General features: G+C 46.1%; 1 long non-coding RNA gene across 1 annotated transcript in view; it reads right to left on the reverse strand.

Moving 5' to 3' along the window:
* Positions 1–23,379, reverse strand: part of LOC140702261 (uncharacterized) — a 94,870-nt gene extending 71,491 nt beyond the window's left edge. The window contains exon 1 of the long non-coding RNA XR_013538786.1: positions 22,633–23,379. This is a non-coding gene — a long non-coding RNA (uncharacterized LOC140702261). The remainder of the gene's footprint in view (positions 1–22,632) is intronic.
* Positions 23,380–26,060: the final 2,681 nt, after the last annotated feature.

Consider the following 26,060-nt stretch of genomic DNA (forward strand, 5'->3'; position numbering starts at 1 on the left):
CCTGGCATGAAACAGAAAGCAGTAGCCACACATTAGGGCAAGAGGTGGGCAAGATCCAGACCTCCAGATGTTGCTGAACTTCAGTTCCCACCTGCTAGGGACTTGCTGATGGGAATTGCAGTCTAGCAACACAATGATGAAGCCACTGAACGGGCCCAGGATGGAATATATTGGAAATAGGCACAATCAGGAAATAGGTAGTAATGTGGGAGAATGCCATTCCCCTTCATTTTTATAAGAATTTTCCAAAATCCACAAATTTCTTCATATTTGGGATGAAACTTGTGAAGGCCTGTGTTGGAATCCCTGTGGATTCTACCATGCTAGTGCTGAGTTAGTGTTTTTGTGAGAGATTGCGTCTTGCTTTTCTCATGCCAAGTAGGTCTAACACTGCCTCTTCCACCTAGGAACAACTGGCTCTGCTGGATTCGGCCAAAGCAGATGGTTGAGGGGGAAAATTGTTTCAGTTTTGAAGAGTTTGCAAAAATTTGCTCATCACATATTTGGAACCGAGAGAACCTTAGGCTTAGATAATTCAGATACAGGAGAAAGGAACGTTGGCAAACATTCTCATCACAAGAATAAAGTGATTTACACATCCCTAGAAATATTAGCTGGCTGGTTCAATGTGTGAGATAATGGTCCCTGGTTTCAGAGCCAGCAGTTGGGAGTTTGATTCCCCACTGTGTGTTCCAGGAGAAGAGCCAGCCTGGGTGGCCTTGGGCCAGCTGCACAGTCCCAGGTTGCCTCCAAAAGAAGAGGATGATGAGCGACTTCTGAGTACTCTCTCTCTGGAAAACCCTGGAAAGTGTCATCATCATAAGTCGGAACAGACTTTATGGTATATTAATTATTAATTAGAATGGAGCCTACAATGATGCACACCAGAAGACCGCAGAGCCCAGAACAAACCGAGGATGTAAAAACCAACCAAGGATCTAAAAGACTGGCACATGGGCAATGTCTCCAAAGGAAAAGCGTGCGCTCTTCCCTGAAATGCCCACATCCATGCATATGAAAAGGAAGTGAAAGGCTGGGAGACCTTTACACAGTTCCTCAAATAATAAGCAAAATTTGGCTGCTGTTAATGCACGGGCACTTGCCAGCAAAGCTTGTTGGCAGATGCCAAGGGGTTGAGGTTGGGGGGGAGCAGCCGCTCCGGGTTTCCACAATCAGGTTCTTTAAGCTGATCACCACGGGGGCCGTGAAAGGGCTTTCAAAGGAGGAGCCTAGGGGTCAAGAGGCACAGTCCATATGCTTGCGCAGATACACTTCCTGGCACCGTCAGCGATGGAGCTACACGTGTAGACTTCTCCTTTTGGGCTAGCAGGGAGGCTGCTGGTTAAGCAGCTGCCAAAGGATCGGAGGGAGCAGGTTAAGTTGGCTTTGCCCGCCATAAAAAAGAGAGAAAGCTTTTGCAGTCAAAAAAAAAAACAACAGTAGGAGGGTGCGGGAGGAAAGGGAATTCGGCGTGATGATAATAGAGAAACCTCCGAGACAGCAGGCATTTACAAAGCCCGAATCTTTAAAGGAGCTTAAATTTTGAAGGAAAACCCATATAAAAAGCTAAAACGCCCTTGTCAGGCACTAAATTTTTTTTACATTATTACTTCAACATGTGCTCCAACATTCGGATGAAAATAGATGTACAGAAACAAACAGGAAAAACCCATTCAGATGATTTTTTTTTAAAAAGCGTCATCTGTATCATCTGTCTAGTCCTTTTGCCTGGATTATCTGCAGGCGTCTAAAGCATTACATGATGGATCTTGGTCCCTCTTCCCCATCAAGACTTGCCTGCCTGTGGATGTTTAAAAACCCTATCTAGGGGGTGGTGTGGACCTAATAACATGAGGAGAACATGTTCATCTATGAAACTTCTCGCATGTCTATTGTGGTGTGAATCGTGCCGGCTTTATGGACAGGGAGCCTACAGAATGCAACCAGACTTGGAGTGCGCCTCTTACAGGTAGAATTTGGAAAGTTACTTTTAAAAGGAATGAATACAATGACATGGTGGGCCCCCTTCAGTGGCAGAATGGTAGCAGACAGATGCCGCTACCCCTGTTCTCTTATGGAGAGCTTCTGCATGTTACTCTGCCCAAACATATTTTTCCAAGCCCTTGTTCCTTGCTTAAATTCTTTGCATGGATAAATTCCCAACATGCAAATCATTGTTATCAGGGAAAGTTGCCGGTGAGGAAATGGCATGTTATAAAGCCCTGATTCTTGTTCGAGTCTTCTGGACATGATAGAACTCAAGGGCATAAGATCAGTGGCTGGGTATCAGGCTAACGGATTAATCGCGAGAGGCATCCTTCAGTCTCCAAAGACGATGGTAACGTGCTCTGTATGGAGGACTTGGAACAGGGCCAATTCGAGAGTGACAATCTCTTCCACACTGAAGACAAATCCAATCTGTCCCCTGTCCAGCTCCCTGATTTTGCTGCTTTTGTGACTTCCTCTTTGCCTCGGCCTGCTGGACAAGGGTCTCTTCAAATTGGGAGAGGTCGTGATGCAACGCCTGCCTCCAGGCTGAACGCTCAGAGGTCAAGGTTTCCCATCTGTTGAGGTCCATTCCTAAGGCCTTCAGATCCCGCTTGCAGATATCCTTGTATCGCAGCTATGGTCTCCCTCTGGGGCGATTTCCCTGCACTAATTCTCCATACAGGAGATCCTTTGGAATCCGACCATCAGCCATTCTCACGACGTGCCCAAGCCAACGGATTAATCAGAAGTCAGATTTTAATGCAAATGTAACCCTTCTTGTTTTAAGAGTTATATAAACAGCAGGATAGCTCTGTGGTTTAGGTCTCTGGCAAAGCCAGAGGTTGGGAGTTTGATTCCCCACTGCACCTCCTTGAACAGGGGCTGGACCCATAGAATCATAGAATAGTGACTTTACATGGGGCTTATAAGGCCATCAAGTCCAAACCCCTGCTCGATGCAGGAACACAAATCAAAGGATATCTGCCAGGTGGTTGTCTAGGTTTCTCATGAACGCCTCCAGTGCTGGAGCGCTCACCACCTCTCAAGGGGATTGGTTCCACTATTTCACTGCTCTGTGATCCAGACGGTCCCTTCCAGCTTTGCAGTTCTAAGATTATTATGAAGAACAGAACAGAGCCTGGATGAGTCATAGTTTTCATGAGCATTCTCAGTAGGATCAAAAAAGCCTTCTTCCCCGCATTTAATGTCCCCATATTTGTTCATATTGCTGCTTCTGTCTATTGCTTTCGTTGTCTTCAAGGACATCACCAAGTAACCGAGAAGTGGCAAGGTGTGACTCTACATATGCTATGGACTACAGCACCCATAACGTAACCGGTGCTGAGAAATTGTGGAAATGGCAGTCCAAAAGGGTCTCGAATGCCAGATGTTGGCCTGCTCCAGGTGGTACTGTCACTCAGAGGTAGGCTTCTAAGGTAATCCCATTCATTGTGATTCCAGACATGACAGGATCCTCTTGGTGAGAACAGTGGAGGCAATAGCCACACAAAACAAGGGCACCAGACAGTATTTTTAGGAGGTGAATATTCAAATAGCAGCCGTGGGTTTTTTGTTTTTTTGTTTTTTGTTCCTCCATCACTGCCCCAAACACATTTAACTGATGCTGCTTAAGGGCCATTATAATGTTAAATCCTGCAGTGTTTTTTTCCCCTCACTGGTTTCAAAACCAGGACTGCAAGCAGAAGATCTGAAATTACTACGTCATCTAAAATTTGCAGTTAATATTGTTGCACTAAAATTAAAGCATTTGAACATTTCGAAGGAAGGAAGGAAGGAAGGAAGGAAGGAAGGAAGGAAGGAAGGAAGGAAGGAAGGAAGGAAGGAAGGAAGGAAGGAAGGAAGGAAGGAAGGAAGGAAGGAAGGAAGGAAGGAAGGAAGGAAGGAAGGAAGGAATTTTGTTTATTTATTTATTTATTGCACTTACATGCTACCAATCTAGACATTGTCTACTCTGGGTGGCTCACAACAGACAAGATAAAATAGTTACTATATAATAGTAGTTTTATAACATTATAGTACAATGAAAACAATAGTTCAAGATGGAAAGAAGAAATTTAAGTATTGCCTGGAGGGAAGGCCTGTTTGAATAACCAGGAAGGAGTTCTTGGTAGTTTCATATTTTCTTTTACTTTTTCTATTTCCTGTGCAGGAAAGTGATACTTAGCTTCTAAGTCAAGTTGAGAAGAACTTGGGGTTTAAAATGTCTAAGGGTTGGAAGCCCTGTCTTGGTGGAGGAAAAAGGCAAAACTAGCAGATCTCCCTTTTCCCTGAGAAATATAATATCTGTGAAAAAGATTTGCACTTCCTTTGTTTTTAAATGATACACCCCTGTGTTACAGACGGGACCGTCTCAGGAGGAAATGCTCCTCGCTTAGATGTCATCTGCCAACTGCTGCTTTGAAAAGCGGCCACTTTGACAATATATTTTTGAAAATTTGAAATCTGCGAACAATTTAAAAAGAACACTTTTTTGAGCAGATCTAAATATTCATCACTGATGACCCAACCCAACATTGTAGGCTTCACAATGATGAATCTCTGTATGATATGATCCTGGCAAAAATAAGCTCTTGTCAGCCAGACTAAACATCGATGAGCGATTCTGTGCGTGTTTACTTGGAAGTAAGGCTGACTGAGTTCAGTGAGAACTGCTCCTAGATCATTGTCCTCTCTAATTATAAATTCCTGTCTTTGATTGCTCACTGAGGTCGCACTTTGAAAAGATGACTCAATGGCTCACAGTGTTACACTCTTACTCTTGAGTAAACATGCAGAAGGTCGTGTGCAGCCTAAGTGTTTCACTTTGGCCAGATCATTTGTGTGAAAGAACATATGCATAAGCAGACTGCTAAAAACTTTCCAAAGGGTACTATACTAGATTTAAATTGCTTAACAAAAATCAATGCCGGAATGTCAAACAAGTTAACCAGACTGACCTTCTAATTACACTATCATCATTCCTCAAGGAATCAGCCAAAGGGTAAAAATGCTGCGTGTTTCAGTGATAATTTCAGATGCAGAGGTAATATGGAAATAATTGCATCTCCAGAAGAAATTCTGACTATGGTTTTTTGTAGATTTCCTTTGGGTGGGAGAATATTAGAAAAAATGAACACAAATGATCTCTTCCACACATACCCCCCCACCCATCCACTGAAAGGCCACACAGAACAGTGACAGGAAGATACTTCCCCACACACACACACACACACACACGTATCATTTTTTCCTTAAAAGAACACATCTGGGCTGGTGACCCATTACAGAATGGGCGCCTTTGCAGACTTACTAGCTTGTTTGCTTTCAGGGAGAAAAACAGTGTTGACACAGAAGCGTGAGCACCTACCCACACCGCCTTCAGTCAATCGGCAGGTGACATAAATATCTTAGCCAGAAAAGGATCCACGGAAGCTATTTTGAGCACTACCTTGTTAACTCAGTATGAGCTATAGCAGGAAAAGGGGAGGGGGGAGAAAAAACAGAGGTGGGGGGGATTGTCCATCAGACAGATCAGAATTCTCTCTCCATGTTCCTGAGGAATCGACACAGATGCTCATCATAGGATTTTACTGTAAACAAATAGCTAGACAACCTTCTAAGTTCTCTCTCTCTCTCTAACAACTCTAAGAAAATTCTCAGTTTTTTCCTTTCTGGGAAAGGAGGATGTTGGGGAAAGGAAGTTATTAAAGATTCCAGTGGCTTCCCCATGCACACAGAGAGAGAGAGAGACACACACTCCTCCAACGCCAACCGCCCCCCCTCTTGCTTTCCCCCCCACTCCCCCCAACAAAAATGAAGATAGAGGTCAATGAATAAGTATGTGCAGGCTGGAACTTAAATCCTCGGGGGTGACTGTAGGCTAATTAATAATTAATGCCAGAGCCCCAGTGTTTGAAATGCAGATGTGATAACTGGAGGCCTGGCAAAGCTGTTGGAAGGAAGCGGATCGGGATGCTACAGGGAATAAGGCTCTCCCTCGCCGGCTGGCTCGCAAAAGCAGACCTGGGTGCAAAGCAGGGCCTATGGTTTAGATTATATTCCCCTCAGCTGTTAATTACCTGAACCTACTTTGAAGTCCTTCTCTTTTTATCCTCGGCATGAAAAGAGATTGGTTCAGCCAGGGGACTTGAAGACATGATCAAATGCTTAGGGTGTGTGTGTGTGTGTGTGTGTGTGTGTGTGTAGGCACATGGGGGTGGGGGTTGGGGGTTTAGCGGGGGGGAGGAAGAGGAAAAGAGGCAGATGAGAACTTCAGATACGAAACAGAGATAAGGAAGATGGAAAATCCGGGGGGGACAGAGAGGTACACGCAAGAGTGGCATGGGCATCACACCGTAAAAACATGTGAGAACGCACAGAAAACCAAGGAAGAGAGAAGGAGGATGAGGTTCTCCGTAAAACTATTTTAATGTGATATTATTAAATAGATTCAAAGCACTCGGGCAGCCATGCGGATCCATAAGGAACCATCCAGGATCGGCTTCAAAGGACTTATTTGGCTCAGCTTCTATTTTTGGTTCGTCCCACTAAAGGTTTTGTTTTATGCTGGCATTTAGCATTACATAAATATGTACTTCACTATACATAAATAAATATTTTATAGTATCTCTCTGTGTGTGTGTGTGTGTGTGTGTAGACAGACAGACAGACAGACAGACAGACAGACAGACAGACAGACAGACAGACAGACAGATAGATAGATAGATAGATAGATAGATAGATAGATAGATAGATAGATAGATAGATAGATAGATAGATAGATAGATAGATAGATAGATAGATAGATAGATAGATAGATAGATAGATAGATAGATAGGAAGCCTGACTATTACATACTGATTATGACACACATATTTTAATATCAGGTTATTTATTTGTGTGTTTGTTTTATTTTATTTTTAAGTGGATTGCATTGCAGGCTTGTTGAAAGTCAAACCTTCCCAGCTTTTTTGAATCTGGAACTATGTACGGCATGCTGACTACAACTCCACTTTTTCATTTTTGGTTTTCCCATGAACGATGGATTCAGCCCATTGAAGTCCATGAATGGGCACTACTAAAGTGTTACACCAAGCACATTCCTTTAAGTCTGCTGGCTCCCATTCATAGATTTCATGCACTTATATTTTTGAAAGTAACTCCGTAATAACTAGGAAACAGATTATGAATGGATTTTATGATAATTAAGGTTGTTGTTTACTCAGAGGTTTATTTTCTTTCACTCAGTGGGGTTTTGGACCTAAATCACTTGATTTTGAAGACTGCAATTTATAGCCTGAAATTAGACCTCCCCATCCTCACAGCCTTTGAAGGAATACAACTCCCATGATCCTCAAAACACATGAAAAAGGCTACTCTCGGCCATCAAATCTATCGCAATCTCTGGCCTTTTAAGTGAAATTTAAATGAAATGGGCCAGAAACAACAGTTCACACTCTTGGCATCCAAACATGTTTCCTAAACAACCACCCGTTCTGTTGATAAGGAGAGGAGCAATGTTGAAATAAATAAATAAATAAATAAATAAATAAATAAATAAATAAATAAATAAATAAATAAATAAATAAATAAATAAATAAATAAATAAATAAATCAAGACTAGCACCCAGATAAGGAAGAGCGGGTTGTGTTCTTTTTGCACGCACACACACTGCAGGTAAATACAAAAATGTCAGCACAAACTGGCAAAGAGTTTAATGGACAATGAACAAACAAAGTTGAATAGCGTGTTTTGTTGGGACGTGGAGGTGCCAATTTGCCGAAAGGTAGCCAGGAATAACCCTGCACAATTTGACAATTCCCGAATGAATGTGAGACAGGAAAAAAATTCCTTTTGAATGTTTCTTAGACATTTTTCCTGGCCATGATCGGGTTGTTTGCATAAGGCATACCGTATACATCAGGACGGTTTTAGTTCTTCTCATGCCTCCATTGAGCCATTCTGAATGATTGCTTATGAACTGCCACTTTGATATCTTTTGAGCCTGCTTCCTTGTTCATCATCTAAGCCACAGAGAGACTGATTCAGAACACTTCTTCAAGAAACTCAACCGCGCATTTTTCTGAAAACTCTGCACAATCTACTGGATTGGGAATAGCTTGGAAAGGAACTTTTCAAATGTTGTTAGTTAACATTTTCGCTCCGCCTCCCAGAAATAGTTACAGACCATTGTTCTAAAGAAGTGACTGTTTACTGTTCAAAAGTAAACTAGTTTACTTTACTTCCTTTTCTAAAAACAAACAAGCAAAATCTGAGTGCTGCAAGCTGCTGATCACACATACTCTTTGTGTTCACCTCGTTGTCATCAAAACATCCACAAAGGAGCACAAGATGGCAGCACAACTCTTGGTTCTAGTTGTGTGTAGGACTGCTAAATCATGGGTTGGGGTGGTTCGTTCTTCATAGCAACATGTCCTGTGTACCACAGATCTTACGAACTAGGGATCTTCAGAGGGAATCTCAAGGGAGACTGGAATGTAAGACGCTGCCTTCCACCAACTGGGACAAATGGCTAGTTGGCTGCATCTGTCTGGAATTCCAAGCAGGATTGTTCCCTAGCACTTTCCAGAGATGCTGGAGATTGGATCTAGGAGATTGGATCTAGTGGATCTAGGACCACCACTCTCCCTCAGTACAGCGTCTGGTATTTCCTGGTGGTCTCCCATCCAAGTGCCATCTGGACTTGACCTTGCTGAACTTCTGAAATCAGACATGATCATCATGCTCAGGGTGAAGGATAAAGTCCTCAGTTCCACTCTGGGGGCAGGGGGATGGAGCCCCTAATATGAGTGCAGAAGGCCCCACATAGCTGGTGATGGGGAAGAGCCCAGAACGTGGCTCACTGGCAGAGCACCTGCTTTGGAGGCAGAAGAGCACAGATTCAGCTCCTTCTCCAGTTGAAAGAACTGCACAGATGATGAGGAAGGTGGGGGGTGAGGAAGAGCACTGGAGGGTACCCATCGGCAGTCTCAGTCGGTAGATAATTGTCACAAAGCTAAGTTCCTCCAGATATTGGCCCACAATTGTTGGGAGTTTTTACAATCTCGCATGCTGCTTCTAGCAGGTGCGGCGGAGGTGACTGTCAATCTATCCAGCAGTAACCTTGTTATTTCCTGCCTCTGAATTTAAAAAGAGCCCTGCCTCTCTGCGGAGCATTCCTTTTCCTCTCTTTAGTCCGTTGAAGTTATATTGTTGTGCTTTGTTTTGTTTGCTGTTAATCTGTTCACCATCGTAAGTAATGAAACACTTTTATTCTTTCTCTTACAGATATCTCTGAGTGAGTTACTGAGACTTTAAGTGCCAGTTAATGGGAAAGGGGTGGACTGTCTGGCCAACCTGATGTCATTTTGCTCTGTGAGTCTCTGTACTTCTATGGCATAACAAAGGGAACTTTAGCAGAAATTCCAAACTCTGCAAGAACAATGTACAGTGGTGCCTTGCATTACGATGTTAATTCATTCCAGCGAAATCGCTGTAGAACAAAAATATTGTAAAGCGATTTTTAAAAGCCCATAGAAACGCATTAAAACCCGATTAATGCGTTCCTATGGGCTTGAAATTCACAGTCCAGTGAAGATCCTCCATAGCATGGCCATTTTCGCTGCCCGTGCAGCGAGGAATCCATCCCAGAAAACAGCGGGCGGCCATTTTTTTTACCTGGCGGCCATTTTGAAACTGCTGATCAGCTGTGCGAAAATCTTCGTTTTGTGATAATCACTTAGCGAAGCAGGTAACTGATCATCGCAAAGCAAAAAAACTCCATAGGAAACATAATTTTGCGATTGCTTTTGAGATCGCAAAAATGTCTTCGTTATGCAATTTCTTCGTTAAACGAAGTGCTCGTCTTGCGAGGCACCACTGCATTTGCGAAGGCTTTCACGGCTGGGATCTAATGGTTGTTGTAGGTTTTCCAGGCTGTTTGGCCGTGTTCTGAAGGTTGTTCTTCCTAACGTTTTGCCAGTTTCTGTGGCCATGGGCATCTTCAGAGGATAGGAGTCAGGACTCTGGACAGTCAACTGTAGCAAACATGGCTAACCAGGGATGAAGGCAACGACTGTCCACTACACCTGGAAAGACTTGGGTTTGGAAAGATGACAAACAACATGAAGCCAGATGGCCTAAGTTACATCTGGGCTTTGTTGACGCCCAGACTACAGTAATGCACAGTATGTCTGGCTGCCCTCCAGGAGCCTGGAAACTTTAGCTGGTGTGGCATCTAGAGCTGAAAGTAGAGCAAAGAAACTAGGACTTTGCCCCAGGAGGCCAACATTTAGAGATTGCCCCACTCTACAGGCAAACCTATTGGTGAATGTTAGGAAAATGAACAACTTCCCAGCTCTATTTATGTTTTTAAAAGTCTAAATGTTGTCTTTCTATTGGTGGGGCACCAATTTCACCCCTTTCTTTTTTTTCCTTGGTGCTCACTCACCCCCAGAGGACAGGGTGGATCAGAGATGGCACTGCTTGCCTTGAGTGGCAACATTGCCCGTTTCAGCCCCAGTGGCATTCAAGGGCGATGCTAAAGAAGGTGGCATTACAAGGCGATGCCAACTCTAGCAAAGCAGGTTGTTCTGTTCTGTGGCAGGACGTCCAGAGGCAACCATGAGCTCCATTTGAAAACCTAATTCACTCTGCACGAAGCTGCGGGAGAATCCTGTAGGTGGAGGGAAAACATGCTGTCACACGCTAACTGAAGCTAAACTGAGCTAATAGTTTGACCCTCAGCTTAAAATGCTATGTCTGACCTTTAAATCTGAATCATCTTAGAACTGCTGAGCTGGAAGGAACCCTATGGATCACTGAGTCCAGCCTCCATCAAGGAGGCACAGCGGGGAATCGAACACCCAGCCACCTAAACCACTGAGCCATCCAACAGTTCCAAACAAGAGATAGGCAACTACAAATCTCCAGATGCTGCCCTGACATTCCCGTTGGCCGTACACTGCATAGATAATATTGATGAATGAGTTGAGTGTTGGCAGCCAAGAACCCCTGAAGTCTACAGTTGCCCGTTCTTGCTTTAAACTCTTTGGAACCTGGTTATTTGCAAGGTGGCTGCCACCCACACCTCTAGATCAGCAGCTAAAGCCTCTTGCATCCATAATACGCCTGCCACCACTGCTCCGTGCAATCAGGCTGAAGGGCAAGGATGATAGAGGTCTTTTTCAGAGGTAACCCCTCCACATGTGAAATACGCCTCCAGCTGCAAAACATCATTTTTAGAAGGACCTCAAAGACCTCTTTGCTCTGTATGGGTCTCCTAGAAGAGCGTTTTACCAGGTTTTTGTTGGTCCTTCATCTGGATTTGTTGAGAAATTATTCCATGAAGCTGTTTCTTCTAGTGGCCTTGTTAAAGTGTTTTTATTGTGCTGAGGTTTTGTCCAGGTCTGCCTTTCTGGAAGGCACTCTTACCCTTAAAGGCAACGTAGAAAACTTTGTCATAAATAAGTAGAAGAAGGGTACTGCAGGAGGCAGTTGCAATTTTTTTTTTAAAAAAAATGCATAATTATTTTTCATTCCAGCATGAAGAGGAGCCCTATTCCAACCAAAACATCTTTGCGGGTTTATTCATGAGGAGAAAACAAGAGAGAGAGGAAGGATCCTAACCAGGGTACCTCCTAAATTCAGAGATTCAAAATATCTGTTCTTGAGTCCATTGGGGAAACAACATATTCCCCCTCCTCGCCCACCTTCATTCCTTCTGTAAATTAAGTCAAGCACACAAGGAGTTCCCAATCCGCTCCCTTCTTTCTGCTTCTCCCTTTGAGGAATGAAAACCTGGAGAAAACCAAATTGGGTTGATTATTCTCACAACAGTTCCCCTCCGGGGCTGGAGCTGAACTCTAGCAAAAAAATCCCTTCTTTTGCCAGGAGCAAATTCTGCACTGCTAAGTTTATAACCCCCTCGAACAGGGTTAATGATGGACAAGCAGCCACCGGCTTAACGGTAGGCTAGCCAAATGCCAACACACCCCATTGGCTACAAGCAATGACCTCCAGCGAGCTGGAAAAGGTATGAAAAGGGGAACATACCAGAGTACCGGGCAGCAGAACTGGATTTAAATGGTTTTGTTTACATGACAGTAGGAGCCGACTGCAAGTAGGACCAGAGGACTTTGGAAAGTTGTGGAAGGAGTGGGAAATTTAGTAGAATTGAATATACATGGTGAGTTCTTACCGGCTGCAATCCCAGAGCTCAAGAATGGTCCTTTTGGACAACAAGTCCCAGAACACCCCAGCCAAATGTTGGCAAGAGTCTGGGATTCTTTAGTCCAGATTTTCCTAGTTTTGTAGGAGCATACGCACTCCCAATGACTTGGAAGCAAGTGGTGTCACACCCAATGAAAGGGGCTTGCAAAGACCCATGGTGGCCAATGAAGCTACATCTAAAGACCTTGCGTGTAGGGCTGCAACCTTGATTCTGAGCAAATGGATACAAAAGCGGACTGCACAGGTGCCATCGCAAGCTAAATATGCGGTTCTTTCATGGACTTCTGGTAGTAAGCCCCATGGAAATGCTGGCAGACTTAATAACCTTGAAGTGCAGAAGCTGGAAGGGACCCTATGGATCATCAAGTCCAGCCCCTCTCAACAAGGCACAGTGGAGAATTGAACTCCCAACCTCTGGCTCCACAGTCAGAGAACTAAGCCACTGAGCTATGCAGCAGTGCACACTTAATACACTTAACAACAAGTAAACAAGGGGGGAATGATTCATTTGAAACGTGGTGCTGAAGGAGAGTTTTGCAGAGACCCTGGACTGCCAGCGAGTCGAACAAGTGGATCCTAGATCAAATCAAGCCTGAACTCTCTCTGGAGGCAAAAATGTTGAAGTTGAGGCTGTCCTACTTTGGGCCCATCATGAGAAGACAGGATTCTCTGGAAAAGACCATAATGCTAGGCAAAGTTGAAAGCAGCAGGAAAAGAGGAAGGCCAAATACAAAATAGATTGACTCCTTAAAGGAAGCCATGGGGTTAAGTTTATAAAAGCTGAGCAGGGCTGTTGAGGAGAGGATGTTTTGAAGGCCAGTCCTTCATAGGGTCAACCATGAGCTGGAGACAACTGGATGGAACCTAACAACAGTCACAAGCAAACACATGCAGTGATGATTGTCAGTGGTGACCTTATGTACGTTGACCTAGAGGTAGATGCCAACAGTCTTATCTCCAGGTAAAGGCATAAAGGATGATACATCCAAGTGGTAAGAAGTATCTAACCCTGAAAGGAGTAGAGCTTTTGTCAAATCTACATTCGTATAAGAAGTAATTTTCTTTTCTCTTGAGGTTAGTTAGGTATGACATCTCATAATTTTCCCTTTATGATTCGTGATGCTCTTTGCAACACGATGGGGGCAAGGCATCTAACAAAGATGACTCTGCTGAAATTTGTCATTAGAAGCATCTTTTTTTTAAAAAAGGACACTTAAAATTCTTTCCTGAGCGCTAGGCAATTAAAATGGATGAACAGGAGGTACAGGCAGGAGAGAGAGAGAGAGAGAGAGAATTTGAGCGAAACTAGCAATTTTGGCACCCAAGACAAGCGACATCATCCCCTCCTCATCCACTTGGTCCTGAAACATGGATACGGGTTTGCTTTGAAGAGGTAGGATTGTGGTGTCCCTCAAAAGAAAGAAAGAGTTCATATCCCTCCTCCCAAAAAAGGTGAATTCACAGTGGCACCGACCCTGGTGGACCCCCTTCTCTGCTAATGTTTAGAAGGCAGCTTCATCAGGGGAGCTTTCCGCACTAACCCTGTTATGCGGCAAACATTATGCATTGCACTAGTGGGGCAGTATCTTCAATCCATCAATCAATCAGTCCCTCCTCCCATCATCAATAGACTAGCTATATACTTCCGTGTACTCTTAAATTGGGTGCCCTGGGGCACAGCCCCAGCTGTTGTCCTCTACTTACAGCCCTGCTAGAAATTTTCCTTTTCCACTGCTAGATCCTCCACTCAGTGGTTTAGATCTCTGGCTGTGGAGCCAGAGGTTGGGAGTTCGATTCCCCCTCTTTGCCTCCTGGGAGAAAAGCCAGCCTGGGTGGCCTTGGGCCAGCTGCACAGTCTCAAGGTTGCCCCTAGAGGAAGGGAAGGGTAAAAGCACTTCTGAGTGTTCTCTGCCTAGAAAACCTTGAAAAGGGTCACCATAAGTCAGAATTGACTTGATGGCACATAATTATTATTATACATGAGCCAAAAAATGTATTTTGCCTGTCCAGGACCTCCCTCCATACATTTTTTTTGGATGATCCTTGCTTCTAGTGCAATGAGAGAGGGAGGGAAAACTCTCACCTGCCCACATGCACAGCTACTAATGCTACTGTGGAAAGTGAGCGGAGTTAAGGTTTGTTGCCAACTTACTTCTCTGGCCTCGCTCCTATGCCCTTAAACAGCCATGTTTCTCTAGTAGTATCCTTTGCATCACCAAGTTGAAGAAATCTACACCTTTCCCTTTAAAGATCTCAATTGGTCTACCCTTCCCACTGCATCCTCACAACAACCCGGTGAGGTAGGCTATGTTGGAAGAGAATGAGTACAGATCACAGGGTGACTGTGATAGCTAAGTGGAACTTGGAGCTGTCTGGGTTTTAACAACCTCGCATGCTGCCTGCAGTTTGTTGGACTGGGTGGGACCTTTCTGGGCTGGGAACGACTGTCAATCTGTGCAGCAATAGCCAATCATTCCTTCCTGTTTAAGAATGCAAATAGAGTCCCACCTCTCTGTTGAACATTCTTTCCCTCTCTCTCTAATCTGTTTTGTTTGTCTGTTTGCTGCTGGTCTGTTCCCAACTGTAATAAAACATCGTTATCATTTCTACTAGTATGTCTCACAGTGAGACTGAAAGTGCCTGTTAAGGAGAAATGGGCTGGACTCTCTGGCGAACTTGTAGCTGTTCTCTTTTACGAGTCTTTGTACGTCTACTGTATAACAAAATGAATGTTACTAAGAATTCCAGACTCTGCAACATGTGCAGGGGCTCCCCCCCCCCCAGCCCTGGGCTCAGGATCACACCCCTTCCAATCTCTTAAGCTCTCCCTTTGCAAGCTGCTTTTAGAGAGCTCCAAGCTAGGCTGATAGGAGAATGTGGCAACTCTACACCCAGCAGCCACAGATCAGCCCAGCAAGGTTATGTTTCTCTCCCTGGCAGGTGGGAATATATTGATATTAAGCATCTCGGACTGGATGGTTTGCTTCCCCCCCCCCCCTGAAATAAAGCGAGAGGGTGCTGTGTCTCCGCTACAGACGTGCCTTCTTCCTCGCGGGGAGCGGCGCAGAGATGTACCTTCCTCCCGTTAATTTTCCCAGAGAAAAAGCCGTCAAGCAAAAGGGAGGCGCCGTTATAAAACAGGGGGCGGAGGGGGGGCGCGCGGGAGGAATTGGATTTGCATTCCCTTCTGGTGTAGGCACATGTTTACATGACCTTTAAAACAGAATTAAAGCTGTATCATCAGCAGCTGGAGGCGAACCCGCGTTACGAAGGCAATCAAATCAGAAGGCTAAACCAACTATAAAACATAAATTAAACGGGGAGAGGAGTCGCCTAACTCGCGAGGTGGGCTTGCACGTTGCGAGCTGTTCTCGGAACCTTTGGAGAAGCCGCGGGGGTGGGGTGGGGTTGGGGCGGGCGGAGAGGCGAGGAAGAGGAGGATGAAGGTGAGTTGGGCTGGAGAGGCCGCCAAAGAGCCTCCGCCGGGGCCAGGGGAGAGGCGGTGTGGCGGAGTGGATAGAGCGCCCCATGAGTTTACAAGACCTTGGGTCACATTTCCTCCTGGGTCGTGGAAATTTGGGTGGGGGGCAGGAAGAAGCTGGCGGGTTAGCTCCGTGAGTTGGTGTCTCCCAGAGGTTCGGCGTTCGATTCCCCAATTGTGCCTCCTGGGAGAAGAGCCAGCCTGGGTAGCCTTGGGCCAGCTGCACAGTCTCAAGGTTGCCCCTAGAGGAAGGGGAGGGTAAAGCACTTCTGAGGATTCTCTACCTGGAAACCCCTGTCGCATGAAGTTAAAATTGACTTGACGACAGATGATGATGATGATGATGATGATGATGATGATGATGATGATGCAAGCAGTAAACTACTCCATCCCTAGAAAACCTTATGGGGCGAGTGACTGTGAAGCCAGCCACCCAGGCCAACTAAGACGGCTAGTTTACGTTACGTTACAGGGCAAGGCGTAATCCTCGCCTGAAAACCTTACTCTATTTTTGGACGGAATCTTCTAGGATCCAGGCTTTGAAGGGTTCTGGGAACTGCGGTCCCCAACGGAGCGATCCCCCAACCCTTCATCAAGATTTAGCCCTTGCAACTGTTTGCAGAACGGACCCCAGGCTGAGCGCCAGTCAAAGCCCGGCGACCCTCGCCTCGAAGACCCGGAGATGCGGCTTAACTTTCTTTCGACACAGGCGGACACACACGAGTTGTGTCTTCCGACTCCGTCCAGGGAAAGAAGGCTGGCCCGCATCTCAGAGGCACAAAAGGTGCCCGTCGGTGGGGCGCCTCGGCATCATAACAGTGCTGGGTCACACCTACCTGCCCATCGCGTGACCAGCTGCACTTGTGAATCAGAAAGGGGAGACCCTCGCCCCGTGTCACTCCCAAAGCAGTCCTGCTCTCTTTTTTTTAAGCGCTGGTTCCGCTGATTCAGCCGCGGAGCATCAAGAGCGAAGTCAAAGGACCAGAGTCAGAGTTGCGCGTGAAGACGCGCAGCTTTTTTAAGGGCCAAACCTTCTCAAGAGTGGAATTCGGAGCACGCCAGGCCCATGTGAACGGGTGCGGAGGGCGCATCCTGGTGCCCAAACGACAGCCACGTATTTAAGCCCTGGAAGGAATTGCAAAAAGTGGAGGTCCGAGGACAGAAACCTGCAGAAGAAGTGAGGCACGGGGGGGGGGGGTTCAGAAGGGGCCGCAGTCCCACCGGAATTCTTGCGAAAACGTGGTCCACGGACACGTCCAGGTGGCTACGAAGCTGGTTTTATTACACAGGCCGATTTACTAGAATGAAGCCATTCACAAGGTCCTGCTCTTCAGCCGACTGATCCGGCAGGATCCAGGTGGGTCCGATTCCCCCCCCCTCTCCCGGCTGCCCGATCGGATCCGCGCGTTTACCTGGAGGGAAAGCCTCGCCAACGGAATCTGAATTAAAACCTCCAAATTCGAGCAAAGGTCCGGCAAAATGGATCGTACCGCGCCGGTTCCCACGGGCTTGCTGGGACACTAAGGGAGTTTCCAAAAAAAGTAACTTTCCAAAGTTCCGCGTTCCGCACGCCTCCGAATCTTCCGTGAAAGAATAAAATGAAGGAGAGAAAGGAAAGGGGGTCCCTTTTTTAAAAAAACAGGGGGACTAAAGTAAAAGCAAGATTTTGCCTCTTTCTTCCCACGCTCGCAAGAAATAATCTAGGAGCAAATCGAGGCTGGAGGTGTCAGGCAGGGAGAGTGGGAGAAACCAAGGACCTCCATTAACACTGCAGTCTTCTACACGTTTACTCCCATACAAATCTACTCGTCAATCAGTGCCATGGAACCCCACGGGGCTTGCTCCCAGGAAAGTTCCTATAAGAAGCAATGTTAACCTATATGTGGATAATAATAATTGTGCGTGGTCAAGTCCACGACCCTTTTCGGAGTTTTCCAGGTAGAGAATACTCCGAAATGGTTTCTCCTCCCTTTCTTCTGGGGCTGTGCAGCTGGCCCGAGGCTACCCAGGCTGGCTCTTCTCCCAAGAGGCACAAGTGGGGAATCGAACTACAGATCCAGGTACTCCAAATCACTGGGCTGTCCAACTAGCTAGAACTGGATAGCCAAAGGGAACGAAGCCATATAACGTCTCTGCCCAGGTCCTGTCTCACAAGGAAATCTCAGTGTGTTCAATGGGGCTCATCTTAAACTAATATACATCTGTAGGCATATCCGGGTGAAGCCAGCCTCCCAACAGTGGTGATCCTATACATTTCTCTACCCACGTCTAGTGACTGTTACTCTCAGGTACATACGTAGGTAAAGGATTGCACCTTGTTTACATTCAGGTGGAAATCAAATCCATAGGATCTCTTGAAGGAAGTAGCCAAAATAAGTAACAATAATGAAAGATGTTGTTCTGACTATTCTTTACTTCTAATATTGTATTAGGTACCAACCCAGTGGTTTAGGTCTCTTGCATATAAACAGGAAAGGGTTCAGTGGTTCTAATCCTGAACTCCCTCGCAATGGGATCTTACGCATGGCGGCTTAGAAAAAAGTCCCACTGAGTTTAGTGATGTTAGGGGTGCAGCCTTAGCTAGCTCCACAGAATTCAGGGATGGGGTCTGACATATGGATGTATTTTTGACTTAGCCCCCTAACTCTTTCCTGGCCTAATCTTTTTTTTTATTTTTGTTTTTATTTTATTTTTATTTGGCATTTGATGTAGGTCCCTGAAGTGATTGCAGCTCTACACCCATTTATTTAGGAGTTCAGTTTCACAGAGCCCAGTGGGATTTACTTCTGAGTAGGCATGTGTAGATTGGCCCAGGACTCTGAAAACAAGTGAAATTTCTACTGGACTTCAGCCCTTTGGAACGCAGGATCTCCATCTCTACATGTACCCTATATAATTGCACACCAAACAAATTCTGTTTTTGAAGTGGGTTGTGGGTGACGTGGAGAAGAGACGCAGAGAGAGACAGACAGGCAGGCAGGCAGACAGACAGACAGACTTATGTTGTACTGTGGCTGAAATCCAGTAGCAAGTTACAACTAGAATAAGCCTAGTGGATCAGTGGGAATTTGAGTCAACACCTATGTAAATTCCATTGATTTAATGGACCTGCTCTAGCTGTGATTTGCAACTGATTTCAGCATATAGCTGTATCTATATATGCTGTGGAATATCTTTACTTATACTCCTATGTGGATACATAGTGTTTAAGAAAAGAGGTATTCCCTGCCAAAGCAGGACACACCGCTGAGATGACCTGTCATAACGGTTGAGAACTGTCTTTTAAGACTGTAGCAGGAATTTACTACATCTTATGGATGCATCCTAAACAGTAGAAAGGGGGTCCATATAAAGGCATTGAGTCCTCGACCTGAATAGATAGGGAGGGTCCCATCCGGAGTGTGCCAATGGAGCTGGCTGCTCTTAACCCACCTCCAGAAGCCTCTTCCATGTTACAGTTCCCACCGTCACCAGCACAACACTTAGAAGGAAAACTACACAAGGTCCTAGATTAGAGGGATGGTCACCTTTTTCCTGCCCCCCTGGGGAAGTAGATTAAAGACATCTTGAATCCTGCTTCCCCAGCTAAACAAGAGAAAGCAGGCTTCCTGATGAGGGGCTCCTGAACAGGAGAAGAGGAGAACCACCACCCACACCCCCAACACAATGCTTGGAGTGTAGTGAGATGGGGTGGCCATGCCTATCTCTGCCCCTACAGCACTTAGGTTATATAGGCAAGGAGCTTCGCTCTTTTCTTCTCTGCTTCCAGATGGCCTTGATGGTCTCTTCCTTCCTGCTTTTAAAAGAATAGCATCATGCCTAGGACTGCAGTCTTCTCCTACAGAGTTCTTTGAGGATAAAGCCTGCTCAGCAAGGGGAGGGGAGGAGGTTCTGTCTTCCAAGTAAACAGCCCTTACTATAACCAGGACAATTCCTCTTGGTCCCAGGCTTGTTTCCCCAAGAGGTTCTTGGACTGCAATTCCCAGAAGCCTTCCTCACTCGCTGTGCTGGCCAAGATTTCTGGGAGTTGTAGCCCAAGAACCTCTGGGCGACCCAAGGTTGGGAACCATTGGAAAGGGGTGAGAAGTTGTGGTCCTCCAGACGGGCTTGTGGCCTACAATTCCCATCAGGCTTAGCCAGTATAGCTTAGGGTGAGGGATTTGTGGGAGTTGCAGTCCAGGTTACAGGCGGCGGTTTCCACCACTGGATCAGGCACCAGAAGTCAGTGGCTTCTCTCAGACCAAAGGCCTGCCTCTTTCTGCACCCTTTTTCTCACAATGGCCAGCTAAACAGCTCTGCCCTGGAACTATCATTCCCCCTCTACCCCTTTTAATTTTCCCCACCCCCTTTTGGATAGACTGCCAGTCAACCTGGAGGTTCGATTTGGCCTTTAAAAGGGCCAGTACCCGGAGACAGACCTTTAAAAAGAATGCTAGCCATTTTGCACCAGTTTGTCTAAAGAGAGACTCTGTCGCTGGTCCTCGCGGTGGGCCAGGCAGGAGAATATTTGCAAGGGGAATTTTTTGCAAGGGGCGGGGCCGTCCTTGGTTTTGCCCCCCCCCCCCGAAAGGAAGCCCCGCCCACCCGCGCCGGGTCATTGATCTGGAGGCCGGCCAAGCCTCCCAACGGCGCGCAGCGGCGAGGCGAGAAAGGGAGACCCAGAAACGTGGAGGGCTTTGTTTTGTTTTGTTTTGTTCCCCCCTTTCTGTCAAGCTTCTGTTTGCGATCCGGCCTCTTTTTCTCTCCAGGGCTGGAAAAAAGCCATTGTCTTGGTTTGTGGCAGAAGGAAACCAACCCCCAACCTCCCCCCCCCCCCCCCCCAGGCTTCATCCTTCTTCTTAAGGCTCACGCACACATCCCTGCCCCCACCTCCGTGGCAGATTTATTTATGTTTTCCACGCAACCCGGGGGAAACGAAGAGGGGGGGGAAAGCTTAACTATCTCCCTTAAGTAAAAAAAGAAGACGGTTAACTCAACCTCAGGGGGCGATCCCCAGGCTGCAGCCCGGCGCACCGTTCCTCGCGAGGAAACCCGAATGGAACATAATGGAACTTCCCGTCCCCAAAATTTGACTAGAGACGCCTCTTTAGAAGGAAGGGGAAAAAATTGCAGGGAAATTGGTGCATAACTATTTCCCCCGAATATAGGATCGGCCTCTACATTTGAGCAACTCCTGCAAAGGGAATATTGCGGAATCTTGGAAATGTTGTTGGGTAAATAAATATTTTGAATATTTCTATCTTCCAAGCTCTTTCCGGCAAGGAGCTTTTCCGAGGCGAGGGTTGTTGAAAATACACAGTTTGAGCTTTCCCTAATGAACGTGCCGCGGGTTCTCGGGTTGAAAAGCGACCTACTCAGGAGTAAAAATCGCGCTGAACTCAAGAGTGACTGCTCCGTAAACATGCCGACATGTTTGGCCCAGTGCCGGGAGAGTAAGCCTAAAGCTTGCTGGATTTCCTGTGGAGGGAGACCCAGAAAGGTTGCTTTTTGATATTTGAACGTCCTAATAAAACTCCTGGAAAGGGGGGTTGGGGGGTTGGAGAACAACACAAGAAAGATCGGAATAAAAAGAAGAAGAAAAATGGGAAAACTGCCGATTTAACTTGCTCAAGGAGATGAAGGAAGATCCTGAATAACAGACAGTCAACAACAGAATTTTGGAGAAATGATCTGTTCTTTGGAATTTTCAAAATATAATAATATAAAAATGACAGCTGTTTAGCATCCTTTTGCCTCTTTCACAAGCGGGATCTGTCTCTACTCAGAAGGAAAACCCATAGAGTGCAGTGGGCTTTACTCCCAAGTAGACACGTGCAGCCTTGCTGCACCCTAAAAAGACAACCTAAGTGGGGTTTCAACTTTCCATCACGAATCAGGTCCTTGGGGAGCCTTACCAAACGCAACTCTGCCCTTTAAGCCGCCTTGGGTCCTTTTAAGGAGGAAGGCGGGGTAACAAATATCTGAAATCAAATAAAGACATTTTCTTTTGGGGAATGGTTGAAAGCTAACGTGGGCCAGATTTAAAACCGTAGAGATGCTTTAATATATATATATATATATTAGTCACATCTTGCAACAACTGAAAAGGACCAGAGACTGAATTTTCCTGAAAGCCTGGTCGGTTCTTAGAAGGAAAGGCCATCTTGTCCTCAGATGCCTTTTGAAATCGGACGCTGGGGGAATCAGGGCCGACAGGTGCCAGCCTGATCTCTCTATTATTATTATTATTATTATTATTATTATTATTATTATTATTATTATTATTATTATTATTATTATTATTATTATTATTATTATTATTATTATTATTATTATTATTATTATTATTATTATTATTATTATGTGATAGGCCGGGCTATAAAATGGCAAAACAGACGGAAGAGCCCTAAAGCCAAAGGAGGAGGATGGCCAAACAAACATCAACAATATATCTCATTTACTAAATGACCCGCCTGCGATGTTATGAAACGTCTCCAGAGTCTCTCTTTTAAGGCTCGCCAATAATCGTAAACGCTTGGAAAGAGATTGCAGCCGATCTATTGATCCTCATTCTCTCTCTCTCTGACACACACGCACACACACACACACACACAAACCGCGTATTCCGTCCGACGAAAGAAATACACGAGGAAAAAAAACACCACCACCACCACGTCGCGCTGAGAATCCAACGGCAACAGCCTCGCAAGCATACGGGCACGTGAAAACGCGGAACACGAGAGCCCAACCCGCGCTGAGCGCATGCACACGAACAACCAGCACCTCGTTTGGCCCCGCATCTGTCCCGCCCCAAGAAACGAAGTCGAGGAGTTGAAGATGAGGATGGGAAGCGAGCACAATGGCAAGAGTGCGTGAGGGAGGGCTGGCTGGTTGACTTATTCGTTTGTTCGTTCGTTTATTCATTTATTCATTTATTTATTCATTCATTTACCTTGCTATTCCTTCGGCCCAGGTGGCAAGGGACGGCTTTCTTTCTTTCTTTCTTTCTTTCTTTCTTTCTTTCTTTCTTTCTTTCTTTCTTTCTTTCTTTCTTTCTTTCTTTCTTTCTTTCTTTCTTTCTTTTCTTTTCTTTTCTTTTCTTTTCTTTTCTTTTCTTTTCTTTCTTTCTCCTCCCTATTCCAGTCCCTCCAACGCCCAACAAGCTCGCGGAAGCGATACAAGTGCCACAAAACCTTTCAAAGGTTAGAAATTACGAGCTGGGTGAGAGAGAAATATTTTTTTTTATTTAAGCTTCTCTTAAGGAGTGTGTGTGTGGGGGGGAAATCTTTGCATTCGCTCTCTCTCCCTGGCTGCCTGGGGTTTGTTATCGTTTGCATCTAAATCTTAGACCAGTAGAAAACGTAGCTTTCACCAGAAAACAGTCAACAGAAGACCGGTGGGTCTGTCTGTCTGTCTGTCTGTCTGTCTGTCTGTCTGTCTGTCTGTCTGTCTGTCTGTCTGTCTGTCTGTCTTCCTTCCTTCCTTCCTTCCTTCCTTCCTTCCTTCCTTCCTTCCTTCCTTCCTCATTTTCTTTCTTCCTCTCTTTTATTTGTTGGTCTGTTTGTTTTAAAGCACACTAATTCTGCAAACTGGCTCATTCTTACGGCCCTCTCCCCTCCTCTCTCTTCCTTCCCCCCCCCATCCTACTATATTTGTGATGTCTCTTAAAAAACAACAACAACACAACAACCAACAACTGGCTTACCGTGAGCATTTTGGGGGAGGCGGGGGAGAGAAGGCAGAGGAATGACCGCCTGCTAAGGAAATGCACAACCACACAAACTTTCACTGCTGCTTGAGAAACAGTTAAACACCATCTCCCTCTGGCACTCCACCCCCACCCCCACCCCTTATTTTAGTTTTCCTTCTTTTTTAAAAAAATGCTGCTATTTTCCTGGGTGTGTTGGGTGCTTTTTTTTCCTCTCCTTTCTTGTTCTTTTCTCCTTTTTTTTCTCTTTTTTCCTCCCCCCTCAAAAAGAAACCACTTGTTTCCCACCGAGGCTCCCCCCCCCTCGCCCGCCCTGCCTGCCTCTCCAGTGAACTTGGGCGAAAAGAGGTGACGTTTTCTTTACAGAGGGCGCGACCCCGCGTCGCTGCCTACCGCTCGCGTCTTCATGGTGTATTAAACACAGTCAAAACTGCACCCTTGGAAGAGCGGGGGGGGGCTTCTCTCTCTCTCTTCTCTTTCCCTCTCCCCCCACATCTCTCCCCAACTCTTCTCTTGCAACTGAGTAATAGCTGGAAAAGTTGCAACTGAGTCGCTCTAGCCACCCCCCCCCACTAAAGCCAAAGGTCTACATTTGGAAGAAAGGGGGGGGAGCCGTTTATTCTCTCTCCTCCTCCTCTATACGTCCCCCCCCCGCGTCCCCTTAAGAAGAGAGGGAGGGGAGGGGGACTGAGATTATATCTCTGGCTATTATGGTCGCTACAATTCTATTACACTCCGTTGCTCGCCTCTGATCCCTCGGAGGGGAACCACACGCATTTGAAAAGGGAAGAGGCTCGGAGTTCACGGATCGCACAAGTGCGCAGGGTGGCGGTGTGTGCGTCGTAGAGAGTCTGTATCAAGGTGGCGTATCCGTGTGCAGAGATAGGCAGACTGAGAGGCAGAGAGGTCTATATAAATATACCTAAATATAGGATGAAAAACTGGGTGCCCATTGAGTCATCTTGTTCCCCTCTTGTTTTCCTGCCTTTCTTCTCCTGTTCTTAAAAGCACGTCCCACCCTTTAGCACGGAATCCCACCCACGTCTACTCCATTGTAAATCCCCCCCCCCAACCCTAGAGAACACTCGGCAGTCCAGGAGCATAGGATGAGAGCTTGCAGCTTGCGCCAGCCAGTGTTTTCCACCGTAAAGCACCTCCAGGATTTTGGCAAACAGGCCGGGAGATCCGTGGGACGGATCAACGAGAGAGAGCTAGTGAGGTCTAGGGGATGGAGTGAAGGAGACCTGGGTTCGAATCCCTGCTCGGCCATGAAAACTCACTGGGGTTGGGCCACTCTTGGAACATCGCACATCCCTCGAAAACCCTATTAAGGGTCGTCCCAAGTTGGGCGCACAGAACAACAGGAAGCCTGAACCCTCTCTGGAGGCAAAAAAAGGTTGAAGCGGAGGCTGGCCCATCATGAGAAGACAGGATTCTCTGGACAAAGACCATCATGCTGAGAAAAGCGGAAGAAGCAGAAAAAGAGGAAGGCCAAATACGAGAGGGTCTGGCTCCCGAAAGGAACCAGCAGACTTACAGCGTTTGCAAGAGCTGGGCGGGGTTGTGGAAGACCATAAGTTTTGGAGATTCTCATTCAAGAGGGTGATCTGACAGCACACAACAACAGCAGCAGAAGCAGCAGCAACAACAGGAAATAAACAACATCCAACCTATCTCTCGCGTTCATCCCCCTCCCCCTCCCACAAGCCTGCAGTGGCAGGAGAGATTTCCTCTCTGATATTAATTTATTACACTGGAAGGTGCATTAAAGTTGCATTCCAAGGGCGCTTTCTATAAGAAGCAGCTTTTTGAACCAAAAAAAGTGGGGGAGAGACAGGAGATCGTTTCTAATCTCATGGGACAGGAGCGTGCGTTCAAGTGGGGCACAGCTCCGGCCCCATGCATTGCGTCTACTCTGAAATAAGTTTGCAGGAACTCAATGGGGCGTTTTGCCCAAGCGAAACGGTCTCTCTGAAAGCAGCGAGGCGAACCGGCACAGCTTTGCTTAGCAAATCAGTCCCGCTAAAGTCAAGAAGGTGTATTCCCTGATTTTTTTTTTGGGGGGGGGACAGGGTGGCCATCTAAAAGGCTGAGCCTGGTCCGATCCCCTCAGTTCCCGCTTTCTCGCCTGCTGCTCCCCTAAACTAAAGTAAGCACCTGCGAAAAGTTACACCCACCCACCCCAGAAAAAGAGGACAGTCAGACAGTGGTTCCAGATCTGATCCTATATAAAAAGAGAAATTGTCAAGTGCTTTGGGGGTTCGGGGAGGGGCGATGAGAGGCAGAGAACAATATTTCGCCACTTTCTCAGCTTCAGAAAACAACAAGCAAGCAAGCAAGCAAACAAAGCACACACACTCTTTCCCACCGATGGGATACTTTCGCCTCTAAATGTTACTATTTTTCATTTTGCTGTTCTGTCCATCCGAAAGTTTGGAGCTTTTTGTTGCGAGATAAGAAAATCAAGTCCTCCCAGGACGAGCAGAGGACAAGACCAGAGCGTCAAAGGTGCTTTCAAGAAAATAATAATAACCAAAACAAACAAACAAACGTAAATAAGAAAAGGAACCAGATTATGAGCTGAAACGATTCATTTCTTCTGTCTGCTGTTTTCTTTCTTTAAATCACCCACCCACCCACATACATCTATAAAATTAACGAGTCCCCCGCTC

Source organism: Pogona vitticeps, chromosome 11 (assembly GCF_051106095.1).
Source record: "Pogona vitticeps strain Pit_001003342236 chromosome 11, PviZW2.1, whole genome shotgun sequence".
Classification (NCBI taxonomy): Eukaryota; Metazoa; Chordata; class Lepidosauria; order Squamata; family Agamidae; genus Pogona; species Pogona vitticeps.